This window comes from Watersipora subatra, chromosome 5, assembly GCF_963576615.1.
Source record: "Watersipora subatra chromosome 5, tzWatSuba1.1, whole genome shotgun sequence".
Taxonomy (NCBI): domain Eukaryota; kingdom Metazoa; phylum Bryozoa; class Gymnolaemata; order Cheilostomatida; family Watersiporidae; genus Watersipora; species Watersipora subatra.
In genome coordinates, this window is record NC_088712.1 from 28,206,375 (window position 1) to 28,224,476 (window position 18,102).

Sequence of the window (18,102 nt, forward strand, 5' to 3'; positions counted from 1 at the left end):
ATATCACTTTACTCACATACTAATAATGATAACTCATTGATCGATGAAAATTGCATAATAACTATACACACAATACTTGACTAGCCTACTTTCTTTGCCATTTTAAACTTCACTTTATGTGGTAGTCAGACAGGACATACTTATGACCTACACTACACTGACCAATAGCCAACCAAACCATCAACTATTCAGTATCAGTAGGTGGAATGGTAGAGTAGAAAAAGTGGTAGAAGCTTTATGCATTTAGAGCTATCTACTTTTTTATTGAAGAGAGGACAACTATATAAAGAGAGTATAAAACACTGAAAAGTTTATGGATTTGGAAGGATTTTTTATTTTGTTGCAAAATTATTGGCGCTGCTTTAGCACCCTTGTTTCTACGGCCCTGTTTATTTTAAAATTTTATCAACAAATAATATTTTTTTGCTTGTCCGCAGCTATTTTCTTGATTAATTTAGGTTTTTAAGTGCTTTGTCACTATTCTTCACTGCAGGCGAGATAATTTACAGTGTTTAATGCATAGGCCTACGTATGTGTTACAGGAGGCTAGAAGAGTTTACCTTGAGAAAACTCTGCAGGAGATGAAAAATCATCCTAACGCTAAAGTCAGCATGGACGTCAATATTGATGCTTTCGAAACCCATACCGATGGCAAGTCTATGCGCGATTTAAGGGCCATATGTCAATAAGTGCATTGTGTACAACTAACAATAGCTGCGATAATTTTTCAAAATGCAAAATTGTTTACATATGACAAAAACTTAATAAAAATACAATACTTTTAAAGAAACTAAATTTACATAAGTCTTATTTCTACCAAAATCAGCAGTTGATTCTAGAGTACTGCACAATAATGCACACATTAAAAGTTACTATATCAGAATCTGTCTTTTCTTGAAAAGACTAATGCCCATAGTATTATAAAATAATCTTTATAGTATAAGAGAAAGAGTGTGTCAAAAATCACAACAGATATGATACTCGGTTTATTCCCGACAGCAGCATTTCTAGCTCCATGGGCTGTTTTTCCATGGGAGAGCTACAGGAAAATGAGCAGTCCTGTAGTATTTTAGTTGCCAAGGTTTTGAATGATGAGTATACACCTGGCACTGTCTCAGTATATTCTTTTGCCATCTCTAGCTGGACCGATGAGACAGAATATAGATATTGATGGCAACTTAAATTATATGGATCGGTTCGGTTATTCCACTAATTGTTGAATAATCGTTTCATCCCTACTACATGCTGATGTGTTATCTTACTACATGCTGATGTGTAATAAACTCTTTTGTGTTGTATTTTCAAGAAGAGCTCTACGTTATTTAACAGATCAAGGGATATCATATAACACTGATATGTTTGTAGTGTAACCTTGCTACACAATGCATTGCGTAGTGGAAGTTCCTGTTTGCATGATACACGTGTACTAGTCCAAAAAATTTTGACATCTTAATGTCACATGTGAACAGCTTGTTTGATAAACAGCCACATGGCATACCTCATTTATTTGATATACTTAGAATTCTACTTATGCTACTTCTTATATTTCATCATCACTTTTGGCATCTATTTGCCATGTTATCTAGAGAGTTGTTTGCGCATTAAAAAGTCAGCTGGACAGGCATTTGCTTGGGAATACACATATATCGGTATGAAAATACATAATTTTAATGCAAGTGGTTAACTTTCTGGTTTATTACATTTCGTATACTTATTGCTGTATAGTTTAATTGCTAAATTAGTTTTAAACTTTAATTAGTGTGGCCATTTCGTGATATTATTAGATGCTATAATATAGATTACTTATCTATTACATAGATCAAATTGTACAAGGATATCTTTCGTTTTGTACAATTTACATGTATTGTTACCTTACTTTGTTTTCATAAGCTGAAGCAAGTTCATGCCAATTATACAATATTTTCATGTTTTATACATGCACTGAGCCAAAGAGTTGTTTGTGCAATGAAAAGGCAGTTTTACAGGCATTTTTCAGGTTGGTACACATGTTAATGCGAGTGGTGAACTTTTTGGTTTATTATACTTGGTATACTTGCAACAGCATGGTAAATTTGTTATAAACTTTGCTTGGTAATATTACTTAGATTATAATAATATATTACTTTTCATGAATCATAGAGATTATTTTAAAGGACACCGTTTATTTTATACATTTCATACAAATAAATTATGGTGCTACTTTATACCAAGTATATATATTCACTCTGTTCAGACTCTATTCAACTCTTTAGAGAAGTGAATTGATCAAGTGTCAAGTCATATTATAATCTACTGGAATTTCTTGATCAAGTCAAAAAGTGGGCAATCAAAATGAATTAAGTGCACAGCACTGGTTCCGATATATTATTAAATATATTACCATCATATTACATATGAATTTGGCATAAATCTATATTTACCATGATCAAAGAATTGGGATTATGGCCCATTATTGATAACACAGACAGAATAAAATGTTAGTGAAGAGCACAGTAAATAATTAATATTCGGTATTGCCTGTATCTTATTTATGAGAGTAGACAACTCACTAACATAATTTAGAGTTTGATTGAACGCCAGGTTTGAGAGACCACTCTGTGATTACAGCTGAAATGAACAGTCTAATATGAACGATGTTGAAGAGATGTGGCTCAAATTTGCATGTTCTTTCAGAAAAGCAATTGGTGCATCTGTACCAGTAAAGTCTATTACCTTACCAGCACCAAACCAACCTCCATGGTTCAATCAGAGAGCTAAGAAACCTATTGATAATTAGCATAAGACCCTAACAAAATACAAAAAAGACGGGTGGCCCATTTTTCATAAACAAATATAAGCAAGAAAGACGAAACTACAAAAAACATTCCAATGTTAAAAAAGACATTCATCAATGATAAAATATGCAAACCTCTGTCCAAAGGTAATAGCAAACCATTCTACATATAGCTACGCAGTAAGACAAAAGACTCCTTGTAGATCAACTACAACTGAAGACAACGAGTGCGCAGATCTTCTCAACACATATTTTAATAAACATATTTTAATAAAAAAATTGAATTTTGTGTTCCTTTCTAATTGTAACTAATGATGTAAGTTTTGGTTACTAAAGCTTAATTAATAAAACCAATCAGGAGCCAATATTTTACTGCCGCATGTAAACCTGTTTGGAAAACCAATTTCGTAGCCGGGCTACTTCTTTTTCAAATGACAAAAAAAGTTTTCTTTCTAGAACCTGACAAGAACTGAATTAACGCCGGGAATGATCAATCATAGAAATTATGTCAACGACGTTTAGTGATGACAAAAAAAGTGATTCGCGTTCCATGTTCTATGGCGCCTTACAGTGCCTCGCATTGCGTGTTCACAACTCAAGTTGCACAACTCGAATTGTGCAACTCGAGTTGTGCAACTCCAGTTGTACAACTCGAGTTGCAAACCCGGCACACTATAATTCGCCATTTAGTTCTAGTTTTACAGTACAGACATACATAGTTTAATTTCTATTAGCTAATGGGTGCCTATTGATGTACCATTATTAATATAACCAGATCTAAGGTTATGCTACCGTAATACCGATATATTGCACCTTACTTTTGAAAAGTCGCGTTGCGTGTTCATAACTCGAGTTGTGCAACTCGAGTTGTGAACACGCAACGCGAGACACTGTAAAGCGCCATATGTAGGAGTGTGTGACTAACACCGGTAAAGACTGGAGGAGTGTGTGACTACCACTACTAAGGACTGGAGGAATGCGTGACTACCACTACTAAAGAATGGAGGAGTATGTGACTACCACTGCTATAGACTAGAGTGTGTGACTACCACTAATAAGGACTGGAGGATTGTGTGACTACCACTACTAAGGACTGGAGGAATGCGTGACTACCACTACTAAAGAATGGAGGAGTATGTGACTACCACTGCTATAGACTAGAGTGTGTGACTACCACTAATAAGGACTGGAGGATTGTGTGACTACCACTAATAAGGACTGGAAGAATGTGTGACTACCACTACTAAAGAATGGAGGAGTATGTGACTACCACTGCTATAGACTAGAGGAGTGTGTGACTACCACTAATGAGGACTGGAGGAATGTGTGACTACCACTACTAAAGAATGGAGGAGTATGTGACTACTACTGATAAGGACTAAAGGAGTGTGTGACTACCACTGATAAGGACTGGGGAGTGTGTGACTACTACTGGTAAGGACTAAAGGAGTGTGTGACTAGCACTGATAAGGACTGGGGGGGGGGGGGGAAAGTGTGATTACCACTACTAAGGAATGGAGGAATGTTTGACTACTACTGCTACACATGACGCTTTTATAACACTGAAACACAAAGATTACTTCAAAGCAATGAAACAAGCTGACTAATCAACCTATCTAAGCCAGAACTCAAAAATCAACAACCAAACTTTAATCAGGATCAATACAAGTATAATATAGAATATACATTTGAATTTTCGGTCTATCCCGTCCATCTCAGAACAATTACTACGTAAGGCCTTGAACTTTGCATCGAAATACAACACTATCACAGCTAGTGAACAAGATATTATACATCATGCAAAAAAATCCATGTTGCTTAACACTGATCAAGTGTGGCAAAAAAAATGTGCAACACGTTCGATATCACAATGATATCGTTTGATGGAGTGGAAACATGTGAGTTCGTTAAAATATTTCTGCTGAACAAGATCATCCAAAAGATTGGACAGATACTCACTTGGTTTATACCGTGACGTTGGTCTAGGAACCCTGAATGACACTGCAAACAACATAGAGCAAATAACCAGAGAACTTTGAGACATCCCCAAAACTGTGGCTCACGCATCACCGTTGAAGCTGATATAAAGTAGTCAATTTTCAGGACATAACACTGAACCTGACAAAATGCAAAGCATAAGCACCACACACAAACCAAACAACGAGCTAAAATATGTGAACAGCAGGACTATATACTGCACGCAATTAATTGATGGCTCTGCAATACCTCATCTAATACAGAAATATGTTACCAGGAGATCCAGAACCATCAGAAATCTCAGAAGAGAGATCACTTTAAATTACATCACAAAAGTTACACCGAAGCTGACCAAAAAAACAACGACTGCCTCTAACATTGGCGAGCAATAGTTCAACATTCTAAGATCGGAGTTCACATCGGAAAACAAATCGTATAAAATCTTTAAAGAAACACTGAGTTACAGTTCCACATACTACAACAAAGCAATAATCAACAGTCATAACCAACACCAGGTAATAAAAAACAAAAAATAACACAAATGATCAACAATGTAACTGCAAGCAACACTGGTTGAGCCCGCCTGGAGAACTTTTACTGAACTGTGACCATGAAGTTAACTTCAGGATATTCAAAAGCAATGGAGCTCTCAATTGTGCTGTTTCGGTATGACCACGAATCGGAGGATTACAAAAGTAATTTTTTACTACACTCTGCAGGAGCAGAAGCAGCCCGAGTGGCTAAATTGTCAGCTTAGTAAGTCACGGATAAAAGTTGTAAATCTATACTGCAAATTCTGGAGCATAATTGCATAGGTGATAAAAACATTATTCACGAGCGGTACGGACTCAATACTCTTTCAACTCGCATAAGAGAACTTGGATACATTCTACAAAAGCTATGCAAGAGCCAATTAACAGATGTGGCTATACAGACTATTGAGCTGAAAGAAGCGATGCAGCATCAATAGACGAGATGCTAAATGACAAAACCGTTCTTGGTGTTCGAGACAATACGATATGTACAAAGCTATTATCAGAAGGTAATGCATCAACCTTGAAAAGGCTGTGCAGAGGTAGTGAGGTTGCTACTGCTGCAATGAAGTCTTTGAGTCACCCAGCTACTGCTAAGGTGGATACTGTTCAGCAAGGCCTAAACAATGGCAACAATGCAAACAGCCCAACTCGATAGATATTTCAACGAACTTGATTTGTTATTAAAACAAATCTATTTTACTGCATTACGTAAACCTAGTTTTTATCAAACGACCTAGTTAACAGTAATGAGTAAAATATGTTTTTTATTGTTACTTTATTACTTTAAGTTGATTATAGGTTTTGTGGTTGATTAATAAGATAAATAGATTTTGGAGTTTGAAGAGTTAATAATATCCCACTGTCTACATTATTCTATGTAGACACAAAACTAGGCATGAACTAAGCATAAAAATAATCAGCAAAATATTATCTACAAAATTATACTAATAATGACTAGATTACATCAATACAAATTGTTAATCACTAATTGTTTGTCTTGTCGTGATAATAGGTGTCGTGTACATGTCTGAGAGTATCTACTGCCAGGATAATCATAACTGCAGTGTGAATTGAGGGTTTGTGGTTGTTGCAAGATAAAGCAATTTTGAACTTTGAAGAGCCGCATTAACATTACGCTGTTATGAATTGTAGAATGTAGTATAACAAGTAGCCCTTCGAAAATTGTTTGGGGAAGAAAGGTTCCTCAAAGGCTACCAGTTCCTTTGAGCAGGAAGAATTGTGTATCACCTTCTAAACAATCGCTGCAAGAAACACCCCTCAAAGGTATTAGAATACTGACAATACTTGCAGCTTGTAATGAGATAGAGTTCTATTTATAGCTCATTACCAACACTTATCTCATGAATCATAGCAGTGAACTGTAGGAACTCCTGTGTAAATAGAGCATGGCACTGGAACAACCATACAGATGGAAACTTGATAGAATCAAATTTGGCCTAACTTGACTCCAGTTGTCATTGTCCGGTAAAAAATGTGTTGATAGAGGAGTTGCGTTCCTCATCTTTACCTTTCAAAGTTCTTCCCACAATTGAAAGCAAGTTGCAGATATAAACATTTTACTGCTAGAAATTAAAACTCAACTGAGCAATTCATTGAGAAGTCCTTATTCTGTATCATGTAACACATGCTTCTATACAACCACCACAGGAGACACCCATTAGAGGTATTAGAACACTGAATTTATGAATTGGAAAAAATGATTTACTTAGGAAATTAAAGATTAAGGAAAGGTGGAACAAGAAATACCGAGTTAGTGAGTTACAAAAACTTTGTCCCAATAATCTAGTTTGGGCAGAGACACCAGGCATTCCTGGGGAAAAGGGTTTAGTGATAAGAGAACATAACTCTCGCAGTTACTTAGTTAAAATACAAAAAATTAAGTTTAGGGAAATAAAAAATATTTATCTTTTTTAAAACAGGATTGTGATAATGATAGCCTGAAAGAATTCTACTTACCGTTACCTGCAGATACATTTTTAATCATAATATTGCATATGATAGTGAGGGTAAGGATGTTGATGTTGAGGATGTTGACAATATTGAGTTAGAGTTATTTTATGTGACATTACTAGAGGAGATAAATGCACTGCAACAGATAAAGAACCTGCTATCATTACTGCGGTAGCCAAATTTGTACACATTAGATCTCAAAAACAAAATGATATTGCTAAAATCATGGCCTTAGACTTACAAATGCTGGTGTCGCGATGTCGACAATTAATATATTTTTTCGTCTGTACGATTCAGTGTCTGATGGTACAACTACAGCTATGTTGGATAGTTATTCAAATTATGTAGATCTCTTTTTGCCATTTTGGGATGGTCAAGGAATTACACACGCTGGGGACAATGTAGATGTTAGAAACAGGAGACGTCACGAATTAGTTGATATTAGTACTTATGATTTACATTTTCCCACGACCAAACAAGAGTGAAACGATTGATTGGGAGAATTATGATAAATACACATGTGCACACAACTCCCGAAAAATTATCTGTTAACGGCCGTCACCAAACCCTTGCAACGAAATCCGATCAACAAATTTAACTATTTTTCAGTAAAGTCGTTCAAGTATAATAATGATACAAAACGCATATAAACCTATTTAAATATGTTACCAAGCCTTTGAAAGGTTACCGCAAATTCCTAAAACTAACCCATCTGATAAGATTTTACACAAATAGACAGATTTCTTTGGACGAAAGTCGCCACAAAACGCTTGGATTAATAAATGTTAAGACCGGAAATTGAAACGCCTGGCGACAGAGAATAGAACGATAAAGTCTTGCGCGTTTCACGAAAAAAACGTGCACTTTTCACCAGTCTATAGCATTGTCGAATTGCCGAAGGTTTCGGCAATTAACACAGGAGTACAGAAATCGTTTCATTCTTGCCGATTTCAATTTTTTCATTTTCAATTTCATTTGCCGACATATTTGAATACTTTCGCATTCTAACTGATGTACAACGCAGTGTCAGTAAAGCAAATGACGATGATATTTTTTTAACGTTTCTTATGAGATTATTACAATAATTAATTATAAGTTTGGATGACTACGGAACAATGAGTACGTAGTACAGATTTTCTAAAAATCTATATAAATATCACAACTTCGTGATATTGTTAGCTATGCTGTTCTGAAATGTAAAAAAAATGTGCTCTGGTTTTATATTATTACTATATAAATAATATTGGTTATTCTAATAATATCAGTGCATTTTACTTCTAATATTGGCCAATATTGCATTTCACTTTTTGGAGGAGAGATATAATCATATAATCTTTTCCTTTCATTATTGCTATTTGTTGTATATAATAACACCCACACCCAGTACATTACAGCTACCATTGCAGTTATCCTATTTGACTGCTAATATTGCATTTCTCAACCATCAGTACCCTTTCTTTTTCCAATATCGCTTTGGTCGTGGGCTGTATGACAGAGGATTTCTAGTTACAATAATGTTGTATTCAAACTTAGACTTGATCACACACAGTTTGATGATGAGAAACTTGCAGTTCCTACTGAATGAAATACATATTATTACATGCATGTTACTAGAAATTCCACTGTCATACAGCCCACGACCAAATATTGGAAAAAAGAAAGGGTACTGATGGTTGAGAAATGCAATATTAGCAGTCAAATAGGATAACTGCAATGGTAGCTGTAATGTGCTGGGTGTTATTATATACAACAAATAGCAATAATGAAAGGAAAAGATTATATGTTTATATCTCTTCTCCTGCAAAAAAAGAAATGCAATATTGGCCAATATTAGAAGTAAATGCACTGATATTATTAGAATAACCAATATTATTTATATAGTAATAATAAAAAACCAATGCACAATTTTGTTTACATTTCAAAACGGCATAGCTAACAATATCACGAAGTTGCGACATTTATATAGATTTTGAGAAAATCTGTACTACGTCGTCATTTTCCTGTAGTCATCCAAACTTATAATTAATTATTGTAATAATCTCATAAGAAACGTTAAAAAAATATCATCGTCATTTGCTTTACTGACACTGCGTTGTACATCAGTTAGAATGGGAAAGTATTCAAATGTGTCGGCAAATGAAAATGAAAAAATTGAAATCGGCAAATATGAAACGATTTCTGTACTCCTATGTTAATTGCCAAAACCTTCGGCAGTTCGACAATGCTATAGACTGGTGAAAAGTGCACGTTATTTTTTCGTGAACTGCGCAAGACTTCATCGTTCTATTATCTGTCCCTCAACGTTTCAATTTTCGGTCTTAACTTTTATTAAACCAAGCTTTTCAAGTGTTTTGTGGCGATTTTCGTTGAAATTAATCTGTCTATTTGTGTATAATCCGATCAGATGGGTAAGTTTTAAGATATTATCGAAGGTTTACAAAGACTTGGTAACATATTTAAATAGGTTTAAATGTGTTTTGTAACGTTATTATACTTTAACGACTTTACATAACGATGCTTAAATTTGTTGATGAAATTTCTTGACGAGGGTTCGTCTCATTGTTGATGAATAATTTTCGTAAGTTGTGCGCACATGCATTTATCATAAAAACTACCCCACTTCGCTCCGCTCGTTTGGTCGTGGGATTACATTAAAAGATTTAACATGGTGTCAGAAGTGGGATATCTTTTAACTTTTTAAAAACTTAAAAACCTCCCTCATTTTGATCAAGATTACATTGCAAGTATTATGTAGTTTTAACTCGCACTGATTTTATAGATAATTCTGGGAATTGTACCAAACGTGTGATGGGTGAAAATGGCCCTAGAATACATTACGTATAACCCACACTATATATCTTTTTCTCTTTTGGTATAGCGTATATGACTTTATTCACACACTAATAAAGATAACTCATTGATCGATGAAAATTGCATAATAACTATACACACAATACCTGACTAGCCTACTTTCTTTGCCATTTTAAACTTCACTTTATGTGGTAGTCAGACAGGACATACTTATGACCTACACTACACTGACCAATAGCCAACCAAACCATCAACTATTCAGTATCAGTAGGTGGAATGGTAGAGTAGAAAAAGTGGGAGAAGCTTTATGCATTTAGAGCTATCTACTTTTTTATTGAAGAGAGGACAACTATATAAAGAGAGTATAAAACACTGAAAAGTTTATGGATTTGGATGGATTTTTTTATTTTGTTGCAAAATTATTGGCGCTGCTTCAGCACCCTTGTTTCTACGGCCCTGTTTATTTTAAAATTTTATCAACAAATAATCTTTTTTTGCTTGTCCGCAGCTATTTTCTTGATTAATTTAGGTTTTTAAGTGCTTTGCCACTATTCTTCACTGCAGGCGAGATAATTTACAGTGTTTTATGCATAGGCCTACGTATGTGTTGCAGGAGGCTAGAAGAGTTTACCTTGAGAAAACTCTGCAGGAGATGAAAAATCATCCTAACGCTAAAGTCAGCATGGACGTCAATATTGATGCTTTGGTAACCCATACCGATGGCACATCTATGCGCGATTTAAGGGCCATATGTCAATAAGTGCATTGTGTACAACTAAGAATAGCTGCTACACAATTTTTCACCAATTTTTCAACATACAAAATTGTTTACATATGACAAAAACTTAATAAAAATACAATACTTTTAAAGAAACTAAATTTACATGTCTTATTTCTACCAAAATCAGCAGTTGATTCTTGAGTACTGCACAATAATGCACACATTAAAAGTTACTATATCAGAGTCTGTCTTTTCTTGAAAAGACTAATGACCATAGTATTATAAAATAATCACTATAGTATAAGAGAAAGAGTGTGTCAAAAATCACAACAGATATGATACTCGGTTTATTTCCGACAGCAGCATGTTTAGCTTCATGCGCTGTTTTTCCATGGGAAAGCTACAAGAAAATGAGCAGTTCTGTAGTATTTTAGTTGCCCAGGTTTTGAATGATGAGTATACATCTGGCACTGTCTCAGTATATTCTTTTGCCATCTCTAGCTGGACCAATGAGACAGAATATAGATATCGATGGCAACTTAAATTATATGGATCGGTTCGGTTATTCCACTAATTGTTGAATAATCGTTTCATCCCTACTACATGTTGATGTGTTATCCTACTACATGCTGATGTGTAATAAACTCTTTTGTGTTGTATTTTCAAAAAGAGCTCTACGTTATTTAACTGATCAAGGGATATCATATAACACTGATATGTTTGTAGTGTAACCTTGCTACACAATGCATTGCGTAGTGGAAGTTTCTGTTTGCATGATACATGTGTACTAGTCCAAAAATTTTTGACATCTTAATGTCACACGTGAACTTGCTTGTTTGATAAACAGCCACATGGTATACCTCATTTATTCGATATACTTAGAATTCTACTTATACTACTACTTAAATTTCACCATCGCTTTTGGCATCTATTAGCCATGTTATCTAGAGAGTTGTTAGCGTATTAAAAAGTCAGCTGGACAGGCATTTGCTTGGGAATACACATATATCAGTATTAAAATACATAATTTTAATGCAAGTGGTTAACTTTCTAGTTCATTACAATTTGTATACTTACTGCTGTATAGTTTAATTGCTAAATTAGTTTTAAACTTTAATTACTGTGGCCATTCCGTGATATTATTAGATGCTATAATATAGATTACTCATCTATAACATAGATCAAATTGTACAAGGATACCTTTTGTTTTGTACAATTTACATGTATTGTTACCTTACTTTGTTTTCATAAGCTGAAGCAAGTTCATGCCAATTATACAATATTTTCATGTTTTATATAAGCACTGAGCCAAAGAGTTGTCTGTGCATTGAAAAATCAGTTTTACAGGCATTTCTCAGGTTGGTACACATGTTAATGCAAGTGGTGAACCTTTTGGTTTATTATACTTGGTATACCTGCAACAGCATGGTAAGTTTGTTATAAACTTTGCTTGCCAATATTACTTAGATTATAATAATAGATTACTTTTCATGAATCATAGAGACTATTTTAAAGGACACCGTTTATTTTATATATTTCATACAAATAAATTATGGTGCTACCTTATACAAAATATATATATATTCACTCTGTTCAGACTCTATTCAATTCTTTAGAGAAGTGAATTGATCAAGTGTCAAGTCATATTATAATCTACTGGAATTTCTTGATCAAGTCAAAAAGTGGGCAATCAAAATGAATTAAGTGCACAGCACTGGTTCCGATATATTATTAAATATACTACTACCATATCACATATGAATTTGACATAAATCTATATTTACCATGATCAAATAATTGGGATTATGGCCAATTATTGATAAAACAGTCAGAATAAAATGTTAGTGAAGAGCACAGTAAATAATTAATATTCGGTATTGCCTGTATCTTCTTTATGAGAGTAGACAACTTGCTAACATAATTTAGAGTTTGATTGAACGCTGAAATATATGTTATTCATATTCAGCTGTATATATGATATACAGCTGAAATAGTGGTACCAAGTCTACAGAGAAGCAGACATAAAATAATTTGATAAACATATGGCAAATACAGAGAAACAGCTGTCTACTATGAACGATGTTGAAAAGATGTGGCTCAAATTTGCATGTTCTTTCAGAAAAGCAATTGATGCATCTGTACCAGTAAAGTCTATTACCTTACCAGCACCAAACCAACCTCCATGGTTCAATCAAAGAGCTAAGAAACCTATTGATAATCAGCATAAGACCCTAACAAAATACAAAATAGACGGGTGGCCTATTTTTCATAAACAAATATAAGCAAGAAAGACGAAACAACAAAAAACATTCCACATATTAAAAAAGACATTAATCAATGATAAAATATGCAAACCTCTGTCCAAAGGTAATAGCAAACCATTCTACATATACCTACGTAGTAAGAAAAAATACGCCTTGTGGATCAACTACAACTGAAGACAACGAGTGCGCAGATTTTCTCAACACATATCTTAATAGACAATTTATATTAAAAAATTGAATTTTGTGTTCCTTTCTAATTGTAACTAATGATGTAAGTTTTGGTTACTAAAACTCAATTACTAAAATCAATCAGGAGCCAGTATTTGACTGCCGTATGTAAACCTGTTTGGAAAACCAATTTCGTAGCCGAGCTACTTCTTTTTCAAATGACAAAAAGAGTTCTCTTTCTAGAACCTGACAAGAACTGAATTAACGCCGGAAATGATCAAACATAGAAATTATGTCGACGACGTCTAAGGGCGGAGTTTAAAATGACGGCAATTTTTGAATCTTTTGTCAAATTTTCTATATTGCAGATTTATGAAGCACTGTAAGCAGTAGAATGTGCTCTTTCTACTGATATGCATTTTATTGACAGAAACTAAGGCAAAACTCTACAATAAGCTTTTTATTGACACCCTGTCATAATACAAACCGCAAGAAAACCGCAAAAATTCGACCTTAACGACCTCTTTATTTGCATAATAAATGGCTCCTTATCGGCCGATATCAAATGTAATCCATATACCAAATGAGAGCTCAACACGCGGTCTCTCCAATGATACTGTTTACATTCACGTTCAATCAACCAATAAAGAGATAGAGCCTTTTTGTTCCCGCCAAAAAGGACCACGTTAAAGCAAATCAAACCAGCTGGTTTGATTTGCATCGGAGCGGCTTTTTCTTATCAAATGAAATCGACGTAAAATAAACATTGGCTAATGAAATGCCGGTGACGTAGGCAGCGATTGTAAACATCTCGATGTCAGCGGTTAGTTCATTCCATTTGTCTATGTAGCCTACACACGTTTTACAAAGCTCTCACACACGTTCTACTTTTATATTTGGATTTACATTGAAGATATGGTGAAGTCATATTTAGCCATAGCGTTTGGGAAGAAGAAAAGAAAACGAGTCTTTCCATCTAAAAAGACTGATGAAGAGGTTAGCATTATCGCTTTGCTATTTTTTATTAGTAATTTTTTTCGATTCAATTTTTAGTTACTACGACTAGTTTTAATTCGGTACTAGAAATCTTTTCAGCTAGTATCCCATTTCATTAGGCTAACCAAACAGTTCACATAGTATCCATTAATAAATATTGGTTATGTATCGATGATACCGAGTTGATGTTATGCTATTCGATACCAAACCACGGGCTAGCCGGGTCACGAACTCAAGGATTTTCGCCACGCTCATACAAAACAAAAACAACAGGGTAGACACACTTTTCGCGGTTTTCCGCACGAATATTCAAAAATACTAACAGATGTCAATTCTATCGGCCAAACACAACCTACTAATAGATGAGCAACCTATTAATGTATCCGAATACCTCATATAAAATAAGCCAACCAGGTTACATATAGTCAGAGAGCAGGACAACCCTATCTGTCATAAAAATAATTTCTATTATTTTTTTCAACTTATGCAATATGATGCGTGCAAAAGATTCTTCAGTCTTTATATATTGCCTGTTTGAACGTTGCACTCTGTAACCTCGTTGCTTATATACTTTCATGTTTAAATTAGATCTCATCAAATGGCGGAGGCGTAATAAACAAGTCGATCATTGTTGCCATTGTGACAAGGAATTTCACAGACTGCGATTGGATGATTGGAACAAAACGTCATAACCCGCCAGATTCCTTAGAAATGGCGGCTCAAACTAGTACAATGTGATGCGTACATTGTGTGCCCAAGCTACTAACCTCAAGTGATTTAGTAATTCTATCATCTCAACAGATAAAAACGGTAACCGAACGTGTTGACCACTATAAGTTCAACGATTTGGAACCATTTTCAACTATTGCTAGGTAAGCAGAACTAATTAATTTCATGATCAAACAAAGACCTCATTCGTTCACCGCGATAGCCATTAATTCATTGTTATTGAATATCAAGAACGATGTGCATATTAATATGATGATTAAATCACTATTGACTGACAATAAATTCTAAGCAACTAACAAATGTCATCACGGACCATATTTTACATGTGGTGTGGTTAAATATTCCATTGTATCTTGTTGTTTTATTCGTTTGAATTTGAGGATCATGATGATCTGTCAATCAAGGCCAATCTACCTTACATGATTTGAGCTGAAGACCTAACATGAGGAAACGCTCAGATTCAACTCAATAATAAGTTATTAATTTTTTACTACTTTCTTGTCGTGTGATCTGCCTACTAGATCCCAGTGGATTATTATATGAATCAGATTTGATATTATATTATGTTATTGACACCAACCATAACTCGCCACATCTCCAGCCCTGACCCTAGTTTGTATTTGGCATAGCCAAAAAAAGGTGGGCTCTACAACTGAAATGTTTTATAGAGCACTCAGAGATTTGATGGACAGAGGTGATGTGCTTCAAGCGCATCAAAATTGTTACATTAAGTTCACCCATAGAAGAAACTTGAAGAGGGCACATCCTGAACAACCAGTAAGTTTAATGACTTGTTGTGTGAGACACAGCGTCGTAGCTTCTCGACTGCCTGTCCCTACCAACTTTCTCACTAAAAACTATCAATGTTTAAATACTGAAATGTTGAATAAGATCACACTGGAGTTCATCCTGCAGCCACATTATAAACTGATGTTGCCTTTTGATGACCTTCATGCAGCTGTATGATTATTATGTAACTGATATTTTGGTTAGTTTTAAAATTTTATATAGTGTCATGCAGATCTTATACTGTATTATTACATTATATTCTGGTGTATTATATTACAATAACTGTATTATGTTGTATTGAACTGCGTTGCAGTAAATTGTTTTATAGGATTTATGTGTCGCATTATGTTGTGTGACACTATATATTAATACATATTTCATTGTATTTTAATCTATTGAGTTATATTTTATTATTATAGTGCTCACATATCAAAATTTTATTACCTTACAGAAGTATGCGATGTATGAGTTAACTAAATATTGTTGTGGCAAGAGCTGAAGGGTGTACATCTATTCCTTTCATGTAGGGCTATGCACATTGACTACACATGAAAATAAGTCCTGTACCTCTTCCTATTTTTAAGTTTTAAATTTATACCTACATGCTTTGATAGATCGTCTTTTTCTGATAGGTTATGATGGATAAATATTGCACCATAAATGTAAGCTCTTATATGTCTTTATGATAATTTTGTATTTTGAACTCATTGTATGTAATGGATGTGATTTTTTACTTTGTAGTCAGCCGCCAAGGACTCAATATGACAGACATTTCTCGTCATCATCTTATCCACTGGTCTGCCAGGAACCTCTTCATACTCTTTACAATGGGACCTGTACAACTACTGATTGACAGGCTATACTGTATACCTCATTGGGTACACTGGTTGTGACGCAGACTAACGAATTTAATGTTTAATATTTTAAATGAAATTATTATATTGCTGAGCAACACGTGACAAGCATAAAGTATTTATTATGCTTCTCTTAGTGCTTTTCGTCGGTACATGTTATTTCTTTTTTATTTAACTGACATATATGAAATCTCTTGCTTAGTTTTAGATTTATTGTACGAGTAGTGTGCTAAAACAATATTGGTGCAGTATGTTCGATGACAACTAACTTTATGGATGATTAATTAATATCTTAGGACTTTGTATGTGTATTTTGATACATTGTATGATAATTATATTATATAGCATGCTTACCAAGGTACACAGTCTGTTTATCATGATACATCGAAAACTCTCAATCGATTCTAGAAAGCATTTTGCAAAGTATTCAATAAAACCATTAAATAAAATCTTAAAGCTCATCATCACTGTCCATATGATTACCATCTTCAACCTCGTCGTTCATTTCATTGCTGCAGTCTACGCAGACACATAGACTTGTGCAAACTAAAGATGCAGTTTTGCATTATCATCGGCTTTCACATCTACTCTTTTTTGCATGAGCAACTAGTTCAATGGACAACCTGCCTGGGAATCGCTCTGTGTCCATCAGGAACCACTGCACAGAATTCTTAATCGTCTTTACTCCAGCCATGATTTGTGGGATCAGTCGGCATAATTAGTAGGAGACTGGATTAATAATGACTAGGTCACAAATATGCTAGAAATATTAAGCTACCATAAAACTCATCTTCCACTTGTTGACACAAAAATGTTCTGTGGCCCCCAAACAAAAATGTTAGGGCTTCAGCTCAAATCATGTAGATTGGCCTTGATTGATAGATCATCATGATCATCAAATTCAAACGAACAAAACAACAAGATACAATGGAATATTTAACCACATCACATGTAAAATCTAGTCTGTGATATGATCTGTTAGTTGCTTTGAATTTAGTATCAGTCAATAGTAATTGAATCATCATATTCATATGGACATCGTTCTTAATATTCAATGACAATGAATTAATGGCTATCGCGGTGAACGAATCATGTCTTCGGTTTGATCATGAAATTAATTAGTTCTGCTTACCTAGCAATAGTTGTAATTGGTTTCAAATGGTTGAACCTATTATGGTCAGCGCGCTCAGTTACCGTTTTTATCTGTTGAGGTGATAAAACTACTAAATCACTTGAGGTTAGTAGCTCAGGCACGCAGTGTACGCAACTCATGCTACTAGTTTGGCCGCTATTACTAAGCATTCTGGCGGACTATGACGTTTTGTTCCAATCATCCAATCGCAGTCTGTGAAATTCCTTGTCACAATGGCAACAATGATCGACTTGTTTATTACGCCTCCGCCATTTGATGAGATCTAATTTAAACATGAAAGTATATAAGCAACGAGGTTACAGAGTGCAACGTTCAAACAGGCAATATATAAATACTGAAGAATCTTTTGCACGCATCATA

General features: G+C 34.5%; 1 long non-coding RNA gene across 1 annotated transcript; it reads left to right on the plus strand.

The window, feature by feature from the left end:
• The first annotated feature begins 14,975 nt into the window (after window positions 1–14,975).
• On the plus strand, window positions 14,976–17,038 carry LOC137396876 (uncharacterized). The gene is made up of 3 exons (XR_010978641.1): window positions 14,976–15,089; window positions 15,615–15,723; window positions 16,477–17,038. It is a non-coding gene; the product is annotated as an uncharacterized lncRNA (long non-coding RNA).
• Window positions 17,039–18,102: the final 1,064 nt, after the last annotated feature.